This window comes from Petaurus breviceps, unplaced genomic scaffold (assembly GCF_028583685.1).
Source record: "Petaurus breviceps papuanus isolate PSGF00001 unplaced genomic scaffold, PetGlider_PUasm1.0 90897, whole genome shotgun sequence".
NCBI classification, from domain to species: Eukaryota; Metazoa; Chordata; class Mammalia; order Diprotodontia; family Petauridae; genus Petaurus; species Petaurus breviceps.
In genome coordinates this window covers 5,364,612-5,388,224 of record NW_027187374.1, presented here as the reverse complement: position 1 = coordinate 5,388,224, position 23,613 = coordinate 5,364,612, and the positions used below count along the sequence as shown (strand labels likewise).

Here is a 23,613-nt window from a genome sequence, read left to right as displayed (position 1 = left end):
CTTTTTTTCCAAATTTTGAATTCCAAATTATCTCCCTCCCTCCCCTGTCCCCATTAAGAAGGCAAGCAATTTGACGTATACATGTATAGTCATGCAAAACACATTTCCATATAAGTTATTCTGTGAAAGAAAACAGACCTCCCCTCCCCCCCAAAAAAAATCTAAGAAAAATTAAGAAAAAGCTATTTTGATCTGCATTTAGGCTCTACCATTTTTTTTTCTGGACAGCTTCTTTCATTGTAAGTCCTTCATAATTATCTTGGATCATTATATTCCTGAGAAGAGCTAAATTATTTATAGTAGATCATCATATTGCTGTTACTGTGTACAATTTCCCCCTGTTCTGCTCATTTCACTTTACATCAGTTCATGTAAGTCTTTCATGTTTTTCTGAGAGCATCCTGCTCATCATTTCTTAAAGTACAATAGTATTTCATAACAATGATATACAACAACTTCATCAGACATTCCCCAGTTGATGGACATGACCTCAGTTTCTAATTCTTTGTCACCACTAAGAGAGCTGCTATAAATATTTTTTGTGCAGGTAGGTCTCCTTCCCTTTTGCTTTTTTGCCGCTTTGGAATACAGACTTAGTAGTGGTATTTGGGCATAGTTTCACATTGTTCTCCAGCATGGTTGAATCAGTATACAACTTCACCAATAGTACATTAGTGTTTTAATTCTCCCACATCCCCTTCAACATTTGTCATTTTTCTTTTCTATCATATTAGTCAATCTGACAGATGTGAGATAGTAACTCAGAATTGTTTCAATTGGCATTTCTCTCATCAGTGATTTAGAACATTTTATATGATTGTAGAGAACTTTGATTACTTTGTCTGAAAACTGTTTATTCATATCCTCTGACCACTAATCAATTGAAGAATGACCCTTATTTCTATACATTTGACTGCATTTTCTGTGCTTGAGAAATGAAGTTTTTATCAGAGAAATTCACTATAAATTTTTTTCATAGTAATGATTACCAGCTATGTATTTCCCTCCATCCCATTTCCCCCCATTTATCCTATCTCTTCTTTTACCCTATCCATTCTCAAATGTATTTTATTTTTGACTTTTGCCTCTCCCAAACTGCCCTCCCTTCTATCAGCTGTCCCCCTTCTATTAACTCCTTCCCTTCCTACTTTCATGTATTGTAAGATAGATTTCTACGCCCAACTAAGTTATTCCCTCTTTGAACTAGTTTCAATGAGAGTAAGGTTCATGTGTTCCCCTCCCTTCTCCCATTTTCCCCTTCACTGTAAAATCTCTTTTTTTATGTGAGACAATTCATCCCATTCTGCTTTTCTCCATTTCCCTTCTCACAGTGCATTGCTCTTTCTAATCCCTTAATTTTATTTTTTAGATGCTCACACCATCACATTCACTTCACACCTCTGCTTGCTGTCTATGTATACTCCTCTTAAATTCCCCAATAATGAGGAAGTTTTTCGGAGTTACAAATATCATTTTCCCATATAAGAATATAAACAGTTTAGCCTTATCAAATCCTTTATTATTTCTATTTCCTGTTTACATTTTTATGCTTAAAGTCACATTTTCTATTCAGCTCTGCTCTTTTCATCAGGAGTGCTGAAAGTCATCTATCTCATTGAATATCTATTTTTTTCCCCTGAAGGATTATACTCAATTTTTTCTAGGCAGGTGACCATTGGTTGTAATCCTACTTCTTTTGCCCTTTGGAATATCATGTTCCAAGCCCTTCAATCCTTTAATATAGAAGACATTTTTGCTGCTTGCAGTATTTTCTCCTTGATCTAGGGGTCTGGAATTTGACTATAATATTTCTGGGAGTTTTTATTTTGGGATCTCTTTTAGGAGGTGATTGGTGAATTCAGTACCATTTTCCTTGATAATTTCTTGAAAGATGATGTCTAAGCTCTTTTTTTTTTTTTGATCATGGCTTTCACGTAGTTCAATAATTCTTAAAATATTTTTCCTGGACATTTTTTCCAGGACAGTTGTTTTTCTAATGAGTTTTTTTTTTTAACATTGTCTTCTATTTTTTTCATTCTTTTGGTTTTGTTTGATTGTTTCTCGATGTCTCATAAAGTCAAAGTCATTACCTTTTACTTGCCTAATTCTTATCTTTAAGGAATTATTTTCTTCAGTGAGCTTTTGTACATCCTTTTCCATTCAGACAATTCTACTTTTTAAGAAGTTCTTCAATGCATTGAATTTTTGTATATCTTTTTCCATTTGGCCAATTCTGCTTTTCAAAGCATTCTTCTCTTTATTAGATTTTTGTGCCTCTTTTACCATTTGGCCTATTCCATTGTTGTTGTTGTTTTTTAAGGTACTATTTGCTTCATTATTTTTGTGCCTCCTTTACCAAGCTGTTGACTCTTTTTTTCTTTATTTTCTTGCATCACTCTTATTTCTCTTCCCAATTTTTTCTCTACCTCTCTTACTTGATGTTTAAAATTCTTTTTGAGTTCTTCCATAGCCTGAGACCAATTCACATTTTTTTTGAACCTTTGGATGCAGGAATTTTGACATTGTTGTGTTCTAAATGTGTGTTTTGATTTTCCTTGTCATCGTAATAACTTTCTATGGTCAAAATCTTTTTCTGTTGTTTGCTCATTTTCCCAGTCTCTTTCTTGACTTTTAACTTTATGCTAAAGTGGGGCTCTGCCTCTCAAGTGGAGGGGCACTATCCTAAGTTTCAGGGTTTTTTTGTGCAGCTGTTTTCAGAGGTAATTCTGGGGACCTGTAAGTTTTTTGGCTCTTCCAAGGTGGTATAATCTAGGGAGAGGCATGTTTACTACTCTCCTGTACTGTGCACTGCTTTGTGAGTGATCACAAGCACTCTCTTCAACTCTGGAACTGTGATCAGAGTCCCTGCTTCCCTGCAGTCACAAACTCTGCTGTGCTACTGCTCCTCCTCACACTGGGGCTAAGACCCAGAGCTGCAACCCAGATCCAAATAAAGGCAATGCCCCTGGTGCAAGCAAAGGACCCCTGTAAATCTCCTTTTGACCCATTGTCCAATCTCCTTACCATCTGTGGGTTGGGAGGTCTGGAAACCACCACTGCTGCCACTGATTCAGTCACCCCAATGCCTGCTCCTGGTTTGTTGGAGCCCAATCTGCACTGACTCAGTCTTCTCCAGACTGCACTTCTCTCTCACCTTGGTACAACCAGCCTTTCCTGCTGACCTTCTAAGTTGTCTTGGACTGGAAATGTGTTTCACTATTTTTGTGCATTCTGCCACTCTAAAATTTGTTTCAAGTCATTACTTAAAGGCATTTGGAGAGATTTGAGGGAGAGCTCAGGCGAATCCCTGCTTTTACTCCTCCATTTTGGCTTTGACCCCCTTCCGTATCAAAAGTCTTTCCAGAACATTTTTCAATTCAGTATTTTCCCTTTTCTTTATTGCCCTGTTAGATTCCCCCCCCCCCCAAAAAAAAAAATCTGAGAGAACATTAAAATCTCTTGCACTATTACATTGTTGCCTATATCAACTTGCGATGTGGTTAAGGTTTCTCATATATTTCAGTGCTCAGGAATTTTAAGCTTATAAATTTAATACAGTTTCTGAAGGAAACTGAAAACAAAGAAAAACAAAAAATTCTTTAAGTGACAAGGAGAAGGCACTTCAAATAGAAAAGAAAGGAAATTCAAATAATGCAAGACTTTGTAAGCAAAATATATCGATCTTGAAAACAGGATGTATAGAGAAGACTTTAGTGTCATTGGTCTTGACAAGACAGAAAATCAGAAGACTATAATGTAATAAATAATACAAGAAAACTGCCTAGAAATTCTGAACACAGGAAACAATGTCTCATTTGTAACAATCAACAGATTGTTTCTAGAAAAAAAAAACAAAAAGCCCTCTTTTTCCTGCAAACCACTTAGAATTTTTGAGAATCCATAGGGCCTTCTGTCTTCTCAGATGTTTATTCATTTTCTGTTGTCTTCCCCACACCCCTTCCCTTTTCTTTTATATCAATATATATTTAGGGAATAAAGCAAGGACTTCCATAACAGTACAATAAAAAGGTGATTGTACATGAAACTGCAAATCTACTAAACACAACTCACTATTCCTTTCCAGTATACAACAAAATTATCATGTACATTTTTTCTTCTTTTTTTTTCTACCCTCCCCTCACCATGCTTTGGCAATAGCTACCATTAGAAACAAATAGGTACATATATAAACACACACACATAAAATTATTCTACACATATTTCTATTTATAAGTTCTTTCTCTGGGTTCAGATAATGTCTTTCTTCACATGTCCTTTATATTTAATTTGGATATTTATAATAATCAAAATAATCTATTTACCCAAAGTCATTCTTATAGCTTTGACAAAGTTCTTTATATGTTTTTGATAGATCTTTACCTGAGAAACTGTAAAAAATTTTCTGCTTTCCCTCTAATCTTAGCTTCATTTGTACAAAAACCTTTTAATTTAATATAATCAAAATTATCCATTTTACACCTAACTTTACTCTCTCTTATTTATTCATAAATTCTTTGCCTATCTTTAAGTCTGAGAAGTAATATGTTCCCTGTTCTTCAAATTTTCTTGCAAAATCTCTTTATGTCTAATCATGTGCTCATTTTGACCTTGTCTTAGCAAATGGTGTAAGATATTGTTCTATGCCCAGTTTCTGCCATACTACTTTCTGGTTTTCCCAACAATTTTTACCAAATAATTAAGTATTATCCCAAAATCTTAAGTCTTTATACTTGTCAAATACAAAGTTATTATGTTTATCTGCTACTATAAATTGTACGCCTACTGTATACCATTGATCTATCTTTCTATATCTTAGCTAATACCAAATAGTTTTGATAATTACTGCCTTATTATAATATAGTTTAAGATCTGGTACTGCTAAATCTCTTTTCTTTACTTTTTTCATTTTTCCTTTGATATTGTTGACTTTTTGTTTTTCCAAATGACTTTTTTATTTTTTGTAATTCAGTAAAAAAATTATTTTTTGGTAATTTAATTGGGATGGTGTTGACTAGATAAATTAGTTTGGGTAAAACTGTGATTTTTATTATATTTGCTCTACCTACTAATAAACAATTAATATTTCTCCAATTATTTACATCTGATTTTATTTGCAGAAAAGTTTTAAAATAATTTTTTTTTATGTTTTGGCAGGTGTACTACCAGGTATTTTATACTGTTTAGAATTATTTTAAATGCTGATGCTTTATGTCCTGTTACTTTGCTAAAATTATTGTTTCAACTAACTTTTTAATTGAGTTTTTGGGTTTTTCCAATTATATCATCATATCATCTGCAAATAGAGATAATTGTATTACCTCATTCCCTATTCTGATTCCCTCCATTTCTTTTTCTTACCTTATTGTTATTGCTAAGATTTCCAATACAATATTGAGTAATATTGATGACAGTAGTCATCCTTGTTTCACACCTGATCTTACTGGGAAAGCTTTTAGTTTATCTTCATTACAAATAATGTTTGGTAATGGTTTCAGATAAATATTTTTTATGCATTTAAGGAAAAATCTATTTACACCAATAATTTCATGTGTGTTTTTTTTAAATAAAAATGAGTGTTGGACTTTACCAAAAACTTTTTCTTCACTCATTGATGTAATTATATGATTTTTTATTTTATTATTCATGGAATAATTTTACATGTAAATTGAAATAGGTCAGAAATTTCCAGGTTCTACAGATTTCCTCCACAAAAAGACAGAAAATCACCACAAAATGAATGCAGAGCAGCAAAATTAAAGAGGTAAAGCAGCTGTCTTACATTATTTATGTAATACTGACTACTTTCTCCATTAACCATTGGAAAGTGTCAAGTGCCCTGAAGATGCCTTGATGCATACATTCAAACTGGCAAAAATCCTGTTGCAGATATGAAAGCAACCTTTTCTTTGTCTTCCTCAGCTGTTGGAATATGAGCATATCCACTGCATAAATCCAAGAATGAAAACCATTGTCTGTCTGACATATGCTTCAGGGCTATAAACATACAGTACTGATTTATTTTTTTGTTTGTTTGAAATTCGTAGTGTACATCCTTTTGTATCTTTCCTTCTTTGTTATGACAACTATACGTGCTATATATGGGTTACTGGGCTCTATGATGATGCCACTGACTAGCTGTTCTTTTCAGATATTTTTCAAAGATTTTTATATAGATAAAGATGCCTTTAGAATATTGCTGGAATGGTAAATGAATTGGATGCTGCAGATTGTTCCTCTGGCATATCTCACATCTCACACATGTGCTAATATATATTTAATCTGTCCTCTTGTGAGGTGCATCCTCAACTGATCTTTCTCTAATCCCAGTAATGGGGAATCATTAAAGTAAAATATCTCAAAATCTGAACCTAAATTTTTAGAGGCATGTGTCTATTTCATGCTTATATCCTATTGTTTTGGTTTCATGCCTATATCCTGTAGTTTAGGTTCATTACTAGAATGAAATTATATATTCATAAGTCATTGACATTTCACCAAAAGGCCTTTTACTTAGCCGAGGATATTAAAAAAAAGGATACAGTAGTGCTTAACTTTGGTAGACACATTCCACCCTTGCCTCCTTGTGGAAAATTGTGTAGTCAGCAGGTCAGACTGAAGTGATTCAGTTAGCCTTAGGATGCTGATCAAGTCTGAAGGGCCCTGACTCCATGTAGATTAGACTCTTTCTGCTCTTAGGTGGCCAGGAAGCCATATAAATACAGAATCTACCAGGTAGCTGCATCAAGTATAACAGAGCTTGAGCCTTCACTTTTCAAGTCTGTCAAATCCCAGGGATAGCTTTGTTTCCTTTGAGTCACACCAGTGTTCTTATGATATGCACTTCCATTACTTGTTTATATTTTCACTTCAAACAGACCTCTGCAAATGCCTGCATAGATGGTCACTGTATGCAAGTTTCAGGTCCCAATCTGTTACTTATTGTATCCTATTAATATCTTTCTAACATGAGAAACTTTTGGGTTTGGTTCTACCTACAAGGGAACTACTTTTCTCAAAGTTAAGCATAATTCTCAATTTCTTTGTATGGAAGACTTATTTTTTCATAAGAGCATCTATTTTTAAAAATAGGCCTTTCTCTGCTCAGGGCAAGAGGAACAAATGCATGATGACAGAAAACAATATCCCCAATTTCTCCCACATAACCAACTTCTAGCTAATAACAATGCAAATGGAATGAAGTGAATCAATATACTTCTTAAAAACCAACTCCAAGTTTAAAATTAAGCAAGGATAAGAAAAGAAAGAAGAATCCAATGGCAAAATGTGCCTTGAGACCCCCAGGAGACTGAATCAAAGATGGGGAATTCATGCCTAGAGGGATGTAGGGTTGGTCAACAACACTTCTAAGCTGGTCCCTTAGTCTTGCTTAGAGACCTAAAAGCAGGTCCTTTTGACACTAATAATACTGGAGAGAGTGGAATCCAAAACACAAAGCTCCAATTCAGAAACTAAGCATGGAAAGCACAATAGAAAATGCTGAAAACAATATTTAATTATAGACTGAGAAGAGCTTAAGAACTAAACCCATAAGAATAATATAATTCTACAACATGTCCAAATAGAGCATCAGAGAAAAGAATGCTCTAGACATAAGGACTACAATACTTCCTGGAAGGAATGATACAAGACATGCACAATGTAATGTTAAAAGAAATGACAGCTAAGGAGGAAACAATGGCAAGTAGAATCAATAACTTAGAACAGAATTTTGCACCCTGAAAATTAGAATGGGACAAACAGAATGCAATGGCTTCATGAAAAAAATAAAAATATTTAAAACAAACTTGAAAGATTGAAAAAATAACTAGGAAAAAATATGAGATATATTCTATCAAAAACAATTCACCTAAAAAACAGACCTGTGAAAATCATAACCAAAAATTCATGTAACAATTTCATGTAACAATTCATGTAACAATTTTAAAAACCATAATAAAACTTTCCTAGCTCTAGGGCAAAGTGAAAATATCATATACTGTTAATTTCTTAAAAAAAATATTCTCAGAAACATCACAGTCAAAATCCAAAACCTCCAAGTCAAAGAAAAGAAAATACTGCAAAGATAAAAAGAAATAGTTCAAGTACCAAGGACTCTCAGTGAAGATCAAACAATTCATGATGGCTGCTACCATAAAGGAGCAGAGAGCTTGAGATGCAATATTCCAAAAGGTATATAAAAAAATGGACCATCTAGCAAAATTGAGTACCATCATAAAAGAAATCAAAATGGATCTTTAATAGAGCAATTACAAACATTACTGATTTTTTAAAAAGGCCATTACTGTCAGAAATTTTGAAACACAAATTACAGGAACTGAGAGAAATATAGGAAGATAAATAAACTTGATAAATTGAAAGGTTTGATGAATTGTTTAGAAGAAACAAGTGACTTCTCGCAACTCAAATGTCTTCAAGGGTCACAGAGAACATTGAGGGCATAGTTTTGTTCTATTTTTATAGGATTCATGGAAAAATGAAATGGAAATAAAAAAGGAATATTCAGGAGTGGACAGGAGGAAGAAGGGAGGGAACTGAATATCTCACATAATAGGGGTATATTAGATTCAGAGTAAATAAACTTGGGGAGACATGTGAGGAGAATCATTATTCCGGGAACCTTACTTTTGCCTAAAATAAACCAAGGAAAGTTGAGCGTCCACCCATATACAAGCACATAAAGAATTATATTAAACTCAGTGAGGAAATAAGCAGGGTCAGGTAGAGTGAGAAGGGATTTTAAGAATGAGGGGAAGAATTGAGGGGGTCATATGACAAATACGATGGAGATACCTTCCATCCTCAATCCTTTCTTCAATCTTCAAACCTCTCAAAAATGGAATTATGTACAAGAGATAGAGAAATTTAAGGTTATCTTCATGTTTGAGGAAGCCAAGAATCAAAATAATGCAACAATCCAATAAGCTAAGAGCAAAGAAGGCTAATGCCTAATCCCTAGGGCACTCAGCACTCTCTCCCTTCCAGTTACCACACTGACAGGGAAATACAAGTTAACCCATGGGCTTACAATATACATCAACTCTGCCCACTCCCACCTCCACCCCCAACAATTCCCCCATGCCCAGTGATAAAAACCAAAAAACAGAAGCTTGCTCTGGCTGTTACATCAGGGTACTATCACTCTGGCTCAATGAGCTCAGCTGGAATTGAGAAACAGAATTAACTGGGGCAAGATGCCAGTATATGTGGTTATGTGACTCTCCATGAAGGTGAAGGGAAAGACCAAGTATCTATTCTCTCCCCGCAGAAGTCACTTGGTACTGAACCTGAATTGCTTAGCATGGGGGGAGGCTGAGATAGTTTTAGGCTAAAAAAGGAATATAAAGGAAAAAAATCACCATAAATATTTTTGAATTTTATTTATTTTATTCTGAACTTAAGAAATAATACAAGCATTTCCATAATATAATAGAATAGGGGGAAAATGATGATTGTACATGAAACTGCAAATCTATTATGTACAACTTGCTATTCCTTTAAAATATCTAATAAGGTTATCATGTAATTTTCTTTTTTCCCCCTTTTTTCTTCCCTCTCCTCCCATCTTAGAGATGGCTACTATTAGACACAAATATGTATTATGTGTGTGTATATAAAAATTAAAACCATTCTATACATACCTGTTCTTTCTTTGGATGCAGATAACATCTTTCTTCATATGTTCTTTGTAGTAATTTGGATATTTACAATAGTCAAAATGACTTAGTCACTGAAAGTTGTTCTTAAAACAAAATTGTTATTACTGAAATCATTATGTATCTTAGGGGAAAAAATAACAGTTAAAGGTGTTGAGCACAAGCAGCCTAACCAACAGATGAAATATTCATAAAAGAAGGAATGAGATGAGTTAAATGATCACAGACATCTATGAATAAATAACTCAAGAGGGGGCAGCCAATATAGTTGAGTATCAGGAAGCAATGCAGTGAGGAGCTCCCATTCCAAACTCTTTCATACAAATGTTGAAAATGCACCAGATAGAATCCTAATTGGGAAAATCCAGGAAAAAAGTCAAAGCTAATCATTTTTCCAGCACAGATTGACATTGGGAGAGAGATAGAAAGGTCTGAAGACACTATAGATGTTGGAGATGACCCTAGAGCAAGACTCAGAGGACACCAGGGTCCAGGAAAAGGCTGCTAAGTAGGGCAAGAAGGAGTCCCAGACCCAAACTAGGGCACTGTGACATGAATTAGCAGCTTTGCTGCACAGTACCCAGTTCCTAAGGTGGCCTGAAAAAGAGATATGTGACCTCACCCTCACCCCTTTCCCCAGAAATCTCAAGCTTTTAGTGGTAGACTTATAAAAGAAAGAAGCAGTGGTGTAGTTCAGTACTAAGGATGTGATATCAATTCCATCCTTTAGCCCAGTCTGATGCCTACAGAACATAACCAGGGCAGGAATCCTAGACTACAGATTTGTAACTCTGAACCAGCAGAGCTTTCCAAATGGCTGGCAATAACTGAATCCAGTAGCAATCTACTATTAAATCCAAATCCAGGTCAGGAACTTGCAGAGCTCAGACAAGGTGGGCAGCAACAGTACTTTGCCTAGCTTGAAGGTGTATAGCCTGAGTGGTCTCTGAGATCCTAGAACAATGTGACACTCAATAACCCAAGAAAGCAGCAACAGACCTTCCATATAGAAGTGCCCATAGACCAGTCTTAACATCAAGTCCAGTGTCAGGAAAAAGGTTTGAAGAAGGAGAAAAGTAGTATTTCACCATTAAAAGCTCTATTGGTGACAAATGCTAAAGATGCAAACTAAGAAAAAGAGCCAAACCTCATAAAAACAAAAACAAAAAGGCTAGCTTGTGCATAAATTTAGTTCAAATTCCTGGAAGAAATGGAGCAAAAGTTTAAAAGAGTTAATTAAAAAAAATAACATAAGTGCTAAATGAAAAAAAATGGAAAAGAAATGAGATCTATGAAAGACAGAATTTGAAAGGGAATTAAAAGGTAGGCACAAGAGGTATAAACCTTGCCCAAGCAGAATCTCCAAGAAAATTAGAATGTACCAAATAGAATACAACAACTCCATGAAATAGCAAGAAATATAACCAAGAAACATAATCAAGAGACTGAAAAAAGGTAGAAGAAATGTAAGGTATCTCATAGCAAAAACAACTGACCTGGCAAACAGATTGAGGAGGAAAAATATCAAGATTCAACAGAATACTCAAACTCTATGACCAAAACAAGAGCCCAGGTCACAGTTCAAGATATCTTAAATGAAAACTGCCAAGATCTCATAGAACCATAGGGCTGAGTGAAAATAGAAGGAATCAACCTGTCTCTCCTGAAAGAAACCACAAAATGAAAAGTCTAAGGAACATTATAGCCAAAATCCATAGCTTCCAGGTAAAAGAAAAAAAATACTGCAGTCAGAAATAAAAACCACCCTAAGGATCTCACATGATTTAGTAGTCACCATTACAAAGGAGTGTGGAACTTGAAATACCATATTACAGAAGACAAAGCATATAAGCTTAATAGCCAATAATTACTTACCAAGCAAAACTATGATCCTTCATGGGGAAAAAATGAATTTTGAATGAAGGAGAGAACTTCCAAGCATTCCTGATGAAAAGACCAGAGTTGTTTAGAAACTTTGAAGTTCAAATATAGGAATTAAGAAAAATGTTTAAAGGAAATATGAGGGGACAATAATAAAGAACTAACCAAGTATAACCAACTTACATGCTAATATGAGGGAAATGGTGTGTGTATGAACCCTATCACTATCAGGAGTCAAAGGGGTAATCTCATTAGACAGAATGCCTGACAATGGTTCTCTTATGTCTTGATCTTAAAAGATAAATGGAAAGGGAAGGGAGGAGGAATACAGTATAGTGAAGTGAAGGGAAGTTTAGGGAAAATTGTCTCAAATAGACATTTGTAAAAGGATAAATTGGAGGGAGTTTACAGACAGAATGATTTAGTTTCCTCAATTTAAAATGGGAGTGATCTATCTCCCAGGATCGTTGTGCGGATCAAACAACATCTGTAAGGAGCTTAACATAATCCCCAATACACTATGTTGGCATTATATAAATACTAGCTATTAATAGTATTATTAATTTGAGTGAGAGTAGATTAAGGAAGGAATTCATCCTAATCAAAACAAATCCTAAGGATATATAAAAACATTTAAAACTTTTTTGAGGTAGCAAAGTATGGTCATCTAAGAAAGTAACCATAAATTAAGGAATGACTGAACAAGATATGGTATATAAATATGATGGAATACTGTTATGCTACAAAAATGATTAAGAGGATGATCTCAGAAAAACTGGAGAAGATTTATATGAACTGATGCAAAGCGAAATGAACAGAACCAGGAAAATAATTTATAAAGACAACAATATGGTAAAAACAAACAATTTTCAAATCTGATCAGTGTAATAACCAATCCCAATGGACTCTGCTACATACCACCTGAGAGAAGTGAGGGATACAGAATGCAGTAGATACACACACACACACACGCACGCGCCTCATATAAACAGATATATATATGTGTGTGTGTGTGTTTGTGTGTGTATGTATACACACTTAATTACACACACTTGTTTGTAATAAAAGTTTAGTTTTTCTTTTCATTTTTCAGTGAGGAGTGTGAGGAGGGAAGGGAACTTGGATTTTTGCTGATAGAAAAGAATAAAACATAACTAAAAATAAAAGTCATTATTACTAATACAAAAGAAAATCAAGCCAAAGAAAAAATGAATCAACACCTGAGGAAGCAGAAGTTCCTGCAGATTCCCAAGGAACAATGTAAACATAGTAGTATTTTCCTGAATAGTTTAAGAGAAAAAAAATAACAATTTTGAAACTTGTATTTATTTCCTATATGACAGTAATAATTGGTAGCATAGAAAAATTTGAATCTGTGGTAGCAAGTCTTGCCAAAGAAACAAAAGAGAAAAACTGATTGGTAATGCAAATACACAGAAGTAAAGAACAATTTGGAAGAGAAGCAGGAAAAAAAGATATTAAAATAAGATCTGTATGTAAACAAAATATATTGATCTTGAAGATAGGATGCAGAGAGATAACTTAGACTTTATAGGTCTACCAAAAGAACATGACCAATCCCCAATCTTGAAGACCATAATGTAATGAATACTACAAGAAAACTTCCCAGACTTTCTGACAGAAAACAAAATTGAAATTGAAAGAATCCATAGATCATCTCCTGGAACAACAACAAAAAAAAATCCTATGCTGCAAATTTAAAAACTAATAGTGGCTAAATTAAACAATTATAATGACTAAACAACAAATTATAACCTTCACATCTAAAGTCAATTAAATTTGAGTAACAAAAGCCTATTTTGCATCCACCAGAAACCACAGGAAGGAATGGAATATGTTCTGAAGAGCAAAAGGACCAAAGATGCAAGTTGAGGTAACATATCCTCAAAACCTGAATCTAATCATTTATGAAATAAGATGAACATTTGATTAAAAAGAGGTATTTGAAGTATTACTAGAAAGAAAAAAAGACTTGAACAAATTGTTTGTTTTGTAAATACCCCTAGACCAAAAGTGAATTCTGAAGGCAAGCAAGATTATTGAGAAATAGAAAAATATAATAGACATTCATCCTTCAATTGAATCAATGCTTTTGTGGCACTAGTTTGCTGAATAGAAGGACACATAAAATGGAGGAAGAAAAAGATGGGAATATATGATGTGTCCTAATGAAGTGAAACATTAACAATTGAGGGAAAATAACTCTCCTAGTCTCTCAGGAGGAAAAGTGCCTACAGGAAAATGGATAAGTAGATCTAAGGAGAAATGTAAATAGGAGAAAAGAAAGGAGAAATTTCTGTTTCATTGGTGAAAGGGGCATCTAATTGATGAATGCTCCTGCAAGAGAAGAGAGATAGTCTATAAAGGGAGATGAGGATTTTACGGTGAATATAATCAGCAAGGATTTGATAACTTACACCACACATCCTGCCTCAGGAGGAAAATCAGAGTTCCTGCAAGGCAACTGACACCTACAAGAGTCAGAGGGGATGGATAGAGAAAGATTTAATGGCAAATAAGGTGGAAATGACCATGAGAAGGACAAAGGGTAGCAAGGAACTGTACTGTCAATGACATAAGAAAATTCCTGCCATGGGACAATATTGTCTCTATCACTTGCAGGAACTGGAATTTTTAACAGTGAAACTATTAAAAGTCTACAGAAACCTACAAAGCAAAAACATATAAACCTGTTTAGAAGGTAACACCAAATTGATACCTTCCTTAGAATCTTGAATTCCACAAGGAATACAGAATCCAAAGAACTAAATTAGTATAAAGATGATGAACAAATGAATAAAAATCTAGAATTTACAGAGAAAGAAGACAAACAATGAAGTGAATATAGGAAGAACACTTTTAAGAACAAAGTATAGAAAATGAAATTTTAAAAAAAACCTACTGAGCAAAGTAAGATGAAGGGAAAGAAAGGAAGGGAGAGTTTACTTGACTAAACTGGAGCGGGGGTGTGGAGATGGAGAGGAGAGGAAAATAATTTTATAATTAGATAAAATGAAGAAAGAAAAATCAACTAAGTTAAACTAGGGAAATAAACTAGACAAGGGAAAGGAGGTAAAGGAAAGAAAACTGGTAGCAATAGAGTTGTATTTAAGTAGATCAAGCTAAAATAGCTGGAGATGAATTCCTTTGGTAACATAAGATGGGGGGAAATAATATAGAAAATGGAGGAAAATATAAACCTAACTCTCATAAATTTGAATGTGAATGCATTAAATAATCCAATAAAAGCAAGCATTAGACTGTATAAGAAAGTAAAATCAGTTGCTTATAAGAAACATTCCTAAACAGACATATATGCAATACTTCTAAGTGTATATATGTATAAGAATACAATTTACCAGGAATCAGGAGAATCCAAAAAAATCAGGAGCTACAATCATGTTATAAATAATAAAAACATGTATTCACTTTATTAAAAGGGCTGAACAAGAAAACAATATTATACTGAAAGAAACCATAGAAAACATATTAACATCAATCTTAAACTTAAATTTTTTTTCCCAAAATTCTTAGTATCTATATTTGTAAAGAAAAATAACTGAATTGCAAGGAGACATAGATAGTAATATAATAGTGACAAGAACTCAGTGTCCTTGTATCAATTTTGGATGTCTAATAGAAAAACAAACAAAACATATACATTTATGAACAAAAATGTATAAATCTGTACAAATTACTGAGAAGATAGACAGACTAGTGAAATATTGGTGGAACAGTGAATCAGTACAACTATTTGGAAAGTAATCTGAAATTATGCAAATAAAGTGAAACTAAATTGTCTTAAAAGTGACCAAAGAGAAATGCTAATTGAAGATTAAATAAAAGAAATAGAAAATTTTTTTTACAAATTTTATGCCAAAAACACTATTTACATGAAATTGATGCATATTTATAAAATTATGATTTGCTTAGTTTAACAGAACAAAAAATACAGAATTTACATTGTATTAAACATCTTGTTGTCATGTTGATTATATCAAGTCTCAGAACATCACAGAACCTCCAATGAGAGATACAGTAATTCAAAAGAGTACAGTTTAACTACTGGAAACAGAAATGTAATAATTCCTGTTTTTCAGGCTATTATGTGCAGTTAGATGGGCAGCTAGTTCTTTAGTATATATGCATTAGACAAATACTGCAGATAGACAATAAATCAGTTGCTGAATTGAATAGGAATAGATATGCGGGCCAGATTGTTTTGCAATGTTGTGCAGTGCTTTTAATGACCCCCAAGCTTCTCCTAGGAAAAAATGGCTATCTTTTTCATATAAAAGTAGTTGATATGGGTTCCAAAAAATTGAAGTTTTGGGTCACCCAAAGGACATGGGAGAGAAGCCTGGTGAGCATGAGTAGGCTACATCATAGGATTAAAGAAAGAATAATATGGACACGTAGCATAAGGAAAGTCATCTGAGAGAGGACAAAGGAGGTGGTCCTTTAAAGTAGTCAGGACGTGGGGAGGGAGAGGAGAGAGAGAGAAATGAGTCATGAACAGCCCATACACTCCATTGATATCTATTCAAGAAATCTGCATAGGTTCCCAAAGTGTGTAATACTCCCCTTGGGGAGTGCTGGAATGATGGGGGGGAAGTCTCAAGTGCAATTGGGGGGCATTGAATAAAACTAAGAGGGCAGTGAAAGCATAAGGTAAGAAGAGAAGAGAATTTTGAAAAACCATTTGTACATGTTTTATCTGTTGTATAATAGAGTTAAAGTTCTAGTGCTTACATTATATTCCAAATAAACCCACAAAACACAAGTAATAACTGATCATCAGTCAAGTCCACTGACAGGTCTTAACAAGCAAGTATAGGCAGGTGAATGTGTCATATATTGTTGGGAAGTCCAGCATGCATTGGCAGGAATATGTTTATGTAATGACTTGTTTACAATATGGTACTATATGGTTACATGACACAATATTGCATCATGAAAATTGCAATGTAGGAAGAAAACCAAAAATTTATAATAAATTATTAAATTTAAGATGCATCATTTTGAAAAATATATATTTGATACTTTTGACCACCATCTCCTCCCAAACAGGGTTCTCTGGGTTTTTCTGACATTACTTTCAGTTGGTTCTCCTCTGACCTGTGTAACAACCCCTTTACAATCTCTTTTATGAATTTATCCTGCCTAACAAAGACTCCTCCACAAATCCCTTTATTTGGACCTTCTCCCCTTTTTTCAAGGCCAGTGTTTTATTCACTGAGCCATGTAACTACCCTCACTCTTTCTTAACTCTCAACCATCTGTCTTCCAACCTCTTCATTCAACTGAAACTCCCTCCAAAGCTACCTCTGATCTCTTAATTGCTGAATCTAATGGTTTTTTTTCCATTCCTCACCTTTCTTGATTTCTTTGCAGTCTTTAACATTGTTAATCACCCTCTTCTTCTTGAAACTGTCTTTTGCTCTAGATTTTCATGACATTATTTCCCTCTTGTTTATCCTCCTACCTATCTGAGGTTTTCTCAGTCTCCTTTGGTGGATCTCCATGAAGGTCATGCATATTAACTGTGGATGTCCTCCAAACCTCTGACATGGGCTCTCTCTTCTTATTCTTTTGCACTATTTTACTTGATAGTCTCATCAGCTCCCATGGATTCTATTATCACTGCTTTGATGATGATTTGGAAATCTACTTATTCAGATTTAATCTCTTTTGAACTCTACCCCCATATCTCCAACTGACTATGGGACATCTCTACCTGGATGTCTTGTAGATGTCTTAAATCCATTCAAAGGTGAACTCATTTTCCCCTCCAAACTCTTCTCCCTTCCAAATTTACCTTTTGTTAACAAGGAAATCCCCTCAGTTCACTAGGCTCCCAACTTAGGTGTCATTATTGATTTCACTCTCTCTCCCACTATATCCAATCCTGTTGTCAAAGTCTGTTATTTTCACTATTATAACATCCCAGGTGCTGGCTCTCATTCCCTTACACCTGAACTATTACATAGCCTGCTGAATGATCTCCCTGTCACAAGTTTCTCTCCATTCCAGCCTGTTGACCTCTCAGGTGCTAAAATGAATTTCCCAAAGTGTAAAATTGACCATGTAATACCATGCTGTTCCCAAAGTATGCTGAATGCTTACTATCACCTCCAGGATAAAATATAAAATCTTCTGTCTGGCAATCATTCAATGCCCTTCTTAGTCTGCCCCGACCTTCTCCACCTTTCCAGTCTTCTTATACCTCACAGCGCATCATGCACTTTGCCATTCTTGTTGTTCCTCAAACAAGAAAATTCATCTCCAGTTTCTGATCCTATTCCCACGCCTGACATGTTCTTCCCTATCACCATCTCCTGGCTTTTTTGGTTCCCTTAAAATCCCAGCTAAACTCCCACTTTCTGTAAGAAGTTTTTCTAGATATCCTTTATCTCCAGTGCCTTTGATCTGTTGACTATTTCTAGATCTCCCTGTATATGTGTATATACATATATATGTGTGTGTGTGTGTGTGTATATATATATATATATATGTATATATATGTATATATATACATATGTATGTAGTTGGTACATAGTTGTTCTTACAGACAAGAGTAGGGCTGTCATACTGTCATTTACCCTGGTATTTAAGTGCTTAACACACTGCCTAGCACATAGTAGGCATTTAATAAATATTTATTGAAAGTCTGGAAAACAAACTTCCTTATATTTAATGATTTGGCATTATTTATATTTATAATGTATGCATTTTTCCTAATTAGAATGTGAGCTTTATGAGAATAGGGATTGTTTCATTTATTGTATTTGTATGCCAGGCTGTAATGTAATGCCAAGGACCCAGCACCTTGGTATAGAGTAGGTTGTTGATTGACTGATAGCCAAAAATGAGGGGAAAAAATTCATTACAGTCAAATTGGTAACTTCTCAGTTATGTAAAAAAAAACCACAATGCTTATTTTTACCCATTTACCCTACTACCCACTGCTTTCTGGGAGTTAGCAAAGACTGATGCGAAATTAAAATACATGTATTGTCAATTGCTTTTCACTTTTGTTTACTTGTTGATAAGTAACAGGTTTCAATGCATTCATTTGACTTGATTGTTCTGGTGTCTTGTATCTAGTGTTACAAGTACTGTTGTAGCATAGTGTAGTGTACTGTTGTAACCTAGTGCTACAACCACTGTTTCTATAATAAAACATTTGTTTTAGATAAGTGTAAAACAAATTTATATTGTTTTTAAAAATGAAAAAAATATTAGTTATTCCAAGTATGCAAATAGTCCTTTGTCCATATGCCAAAATCCTAAATGAATGCAATTAATTAATTTGAAACATTTAAAAAATTACTTATTAATGTTTTTGTTACAATTTCACAAATATTTTTCATGAATGAATTCTAAAATAGGTTACATGTTACTAAATGCCTAGATGAAAAATGAAAAATTCAGTACAAAATCAATTCCATTCAAACATTTAGATATATGACATTTTAAAAATTGCAATGACTTTTTTAAAACATTCTTTATTTGCCTGTTTGTTTAGTGAAATGGAAGATATTAGAATGGGTATAGTTATATTGATAACAAGGAACAAGACTAGCAAAAATTAAGTATAACTTAAAATGTGAGAATACCCATTGTGCTCATATTTAAAGGAATCATTTCTAAAAGAAAAGATTTAGAATTTACCTTTAGCTAGTTTTTAATATTCTCTGATCTTCATCTTATGAGTCTACCAATAAAAATGCACATCAATTTTTTTGTTTTTTTTAATCAAGTGCTTTATTAACTTCTAGTTTCCATCATTCATTTCCTCAAGATTTTGAGTTACAATTTTTCTCCCCGTTTTTCCCCTACCCGCCACCCCAAAATTGCAGTCCCACAGGATATCCCCTCCTCCAATCTGTTCTCTCCCATATCTTCTCTCATACCCCCTTCAACTTTCCAGTAGGGCATGGTGCATCTCTATGCCCCAGTGCCTGTATATCTTATTTCCAAGTTACATGTAAAATAATATTGATAATAGTATCTATCTGTCTATCTGTCTGTCTATCTATCAATTGATCTATCTATCTATCGATCTATCTATTTTTTAAACATTTGATTTTAAAACTTTGAATTCCAGAGTCATTCCCTTCCTCCCTTGTCACCCACCCTTACTGGGAAGATAAGAAATTCAATATAGGTTGTACATGTGTAGCTATGAAAAACATTTCCATAGTAGATATATTATAAAAGACTGATTCTATTTCCCTCCCTCTTATCCCACCTCCCACTTGTTCTATTCTCTACTTTGATCCTGTCCTTTTTCAAAAGTGGGTGCTTCCAACTTCCCTCCCCCCAAGCCTGCCCTCCCTTCCATCATCTCCCCTCTCATCCCCTTCCCCCCTACTCTCCTGTAGGGTGAGATACCATATTTAGTGTGTATGTCATTCCCTCCCTAAGCCAAATTCAAAGAGAATAAGGTTGACACATTCCCTTTTGACTTCCTGTTCTTCCCCTCCTTTGTAACTATTTTCCCTTACCTCTTCTATATGAGATAGTTTACCCCAATCTGTCTCTCCCTATCTCCTCTCATTATATTCCTCTCTCACCTCTTAATTTCACCTTTTAACTATCATCCCTTCCCATTAAACTGGTCCTGTGCCCTCTATCTATGTATACCTGTACACATACATACATGCATTCACATATGTATTCATATACCCATATACCCTCCTAGATAGACATATATATGTATGTATGTGTATGTGTGTGTGTGTGTATATTTCTATTCCCTTCAATTATTCTCACACTGAGAAAAGTTTCATAAGTTACAATTATTGTTTTTCCATGTAGGAATGTAAATAGTTCAACTTTGATAAGTTCCTTATGATTTCTTTTCCCTGTTTATCTTCTTATGCTTCTCTTGCTTCTTCTATATGAATGTTGAATTTTCTATTCAACTCTGTTTTTTTTTCATCAAGAATGCTTGAAAGTCCTCTATTTCATTGAATGACCATATTTTCCCCTGAAACATGATACTCAGTTTTGCTGGGTAGGTGATTCTTGGTTTTAGTCCCAGCTCCTTTGCCCTCTGGAATATCATATTCAAAGTCCTTTGATCCCTTAGTGTAGAAGCTGCCAGATTCTGAGTTATCCTGATTGTGTTTCCACAATATTCAAATTGTTTCTTCCTGGCTGCTTGTAATATTCTCCCCTTGATCTGGAAATTCCAGAACCTGGCTATAATATTCTTAGGAGTTTTCTTTTTGGGACCTTTTTCAGGAGGTGATTGGTGGATTCTTTCAACCTCTGTTTTGCCCTCTGGTTCTAAAACATCAGGGCAATTTTCCTTGAGAATTTCTTGAAGGATGATTTCTAGGTTCTTTTTTTGATCATGGCTTTCTGGTAGTCCAATAATTTTTAAATTATCTTTCCTGGATCTATTTTCCAGGTCAGTGGTTTTCCCAATGAGATATTTCACAATATCTTCTATTTTTTCATTTGTTTGTATCTGTTTAACAGTATCTTGATTTCTCATAAAGTCACTAACTTCCATTTGCTCCAATCTAATTGTGAAGGAATGATTCTCTTCAGTGAGCTTTTGAGATTCTTTTTCCATCTGGCTAATTTGGCTTTTTAAGGCATTCTTCTCCTCATTGCCTTTTTGAGCCTGTTTTGTCATTTGAGTTAGTCTTTATTTTAAGTTGTTATTTTCTTCAGTCATGTTATTGACTGTCATTTCATAATTTTCTTGCTTCGTTCTCATTTATCTTCCCAGTTTTCCTTCCACTTCTCTTATTTGGTTTTCAAAATCCTTTTTAAGCTCCTCTATGGCCTCAATCGTATTTTTCTTGTAAGCTTTTGGTGCAGGAGTTCTGACTTCACTGTCTTCTTCCTGTTCCATGCTTTGATACTTTTTTGTCCCCAAAATAGGAGTCTAATGTTGGATTCCTCTGTTTGCTTTGCTTCCCTCGTTTACTCATGTTGCCACTCAATTACTTGACTTTTTGGGCTTTTTGCCACAGTAGGATTCTGCTGCCAGACAGGGGAGCTTCATACCAAATGCTAAGGTTTTCTCACTTGCCTAAGGTATTAGTTGTGTGCCCTCTCTGAAGCCTCCACAAGCTCTGGCAACCTGGTCACACATCCCAGGACCTCCACTCTAGACTGCAATCCAGATCCAAGCAGGTTAAAGCAAGAGCATTTACTCCTCAGACTGGTCGCTTGGTCACCCTATAGTCTGCAGGCCAGGAGCAGGGCCACTGCACCTCAGCCACTTCTCCCTCCAGGGGATAAAGGTCAACCACACTCCCAAACTACCAGATCCTAAAGTCCACACTGCACTGACCTCTCACTTTGTCCTTAGCATCTATGTGTTGATAATTCAGAAACTACCACAGCTACTGGTGCTCTGAAGTCCCCATCAGGCTCGCCCTGGGGCTAATACCTTTAGCTCCCACAGGGCCGGGGTCGGCTCCCTGAGCGCTGCTCTGGCTGCTTCCTGCCAGCCTATGGGCTATCCTCAGTGGGAGGTTAGGTTCTCTGTGTTTATTTTGTGGGTTCTATAGCTCCAAAGTTTGTTCAGAGTCACCTTTTACATGAATTGGATATGGTGGGAGCTGGAGCCCAGTGGAAGTCCTGTTTCTACTCTGTCATCTTGACTCCGTCCCCCCAGATCAAATTTTTGAATTGGTGGATTTTTGTTTTCTGAAGTAGTTGTGCTACGAATGCTCAGTAAATTCATTAAGTAGTCAGCATAATTTTATTAATTAAAAAAACATTCCTTATTTCTTCATTATCACTCAGGCTACACTTATTATAAGAGAATGAGTAGATATACATAATAGAGGAGGCAGCTAGATAACTCAGTAGATAGAGAGCTGGGTCTGCAATGAGAAAGACCTGAGTTTATATCTAACCTCAGACTTTACCAGCTGTGTGACTTGGGCAAGTCATTTAATTTCTATTTGCCTAGGAAGATCAGTGGACAGAGTACAGGTACTGGAGTTAGGAAGACCTAAGTTCAAATTCAGCCTCAGAAACTAGCTATGCTACCCTGGGCAAGTCACTTAACCTCTCTTTGCCTTAATCCCCCGGAGAAGGAAATGGCAAACCACCCCTATATCTTTGCCAAGAAAACACCATGAACAGATTTGTCCATGGGGTCATGAAGAGTCAGACACAACTCAACAATAGCATGCTTAATGGACTCTAAGGAAAAGATCACTAGGAAATTTAGGCTTTGAACCTAGATTTATTACATTTAGGATCATATTTTTTTAACATGGAATATTTTTGTAGGTGGTGTAAAAAGTATTTGGAAACTACAGTTATTATTATATGGGCTTTGTTTATTATTATAAATACTTTATATTTGATTATTATATCATTTGATTGGTTCATTGGGAAAATTGGAAAGCACAATAACAGAAACTGGGCAAAGATCAATATCTTACACCATTTACCAAGATAAGGTCAAAATGGCTACATGACCTAGATATTGAGAGATTACAAGAAAATTAGAAGAACATGGAACATATTACACATAAGACTTATGGGTAGGAAAACAATTTGTGAATGAACAGGAGATGGAGAGCAAAGTTACATGTAAGATGGATAATTTTGCTTACATTAAATTATAAAGTTTTTATACAAATAGAATAAATGTAACCAAGATCAGAAGGAAAGCAGAAAATTGGAAAACATTTTTTATAGACAGTTTCTCAGATAAAGGTCTCATATCTCTAATATATAAATAACTTTCTCAAATGTATAAGATTATAAATCATTCCCCAATTGATAGATGGTCAAAGGATATGAACAGGATAAAAATTTCTTATACTTTGACAGTTGTTTAAAAGCTGATACTCATCTCTTTTTCAAACAGGTACTTATAGTCTGACTTCCTAGGTGCCTTAAATATGTATTCATTCACCTTAAATCAGCCTAATAACCAAGAAACATCTATAAAGCATTTACTGTGTTCCAAGAACTCTTTCCCCACATTGCTACTTTAAGGCTTTAAGAGTAAAAGTGAGACTTTGTTTTCTATCATATATATATTTTT

At 34.7% G+C, this 23,613-nt stretch overlaps 1 long non-coding RNA gene across 4 annotated transcripts in view; it reads right to left on the bottom strand.

Moving 5' to 3' along the window:
* The window catches only part of LOC138151428 (uncharacterized), a 160,524-nt gene that overhangs the window by 89,602 nt on the left and 47,309 nt on the right, over nt 1–23,613 (bottom strand). The window lies entirely within an intron of this gene.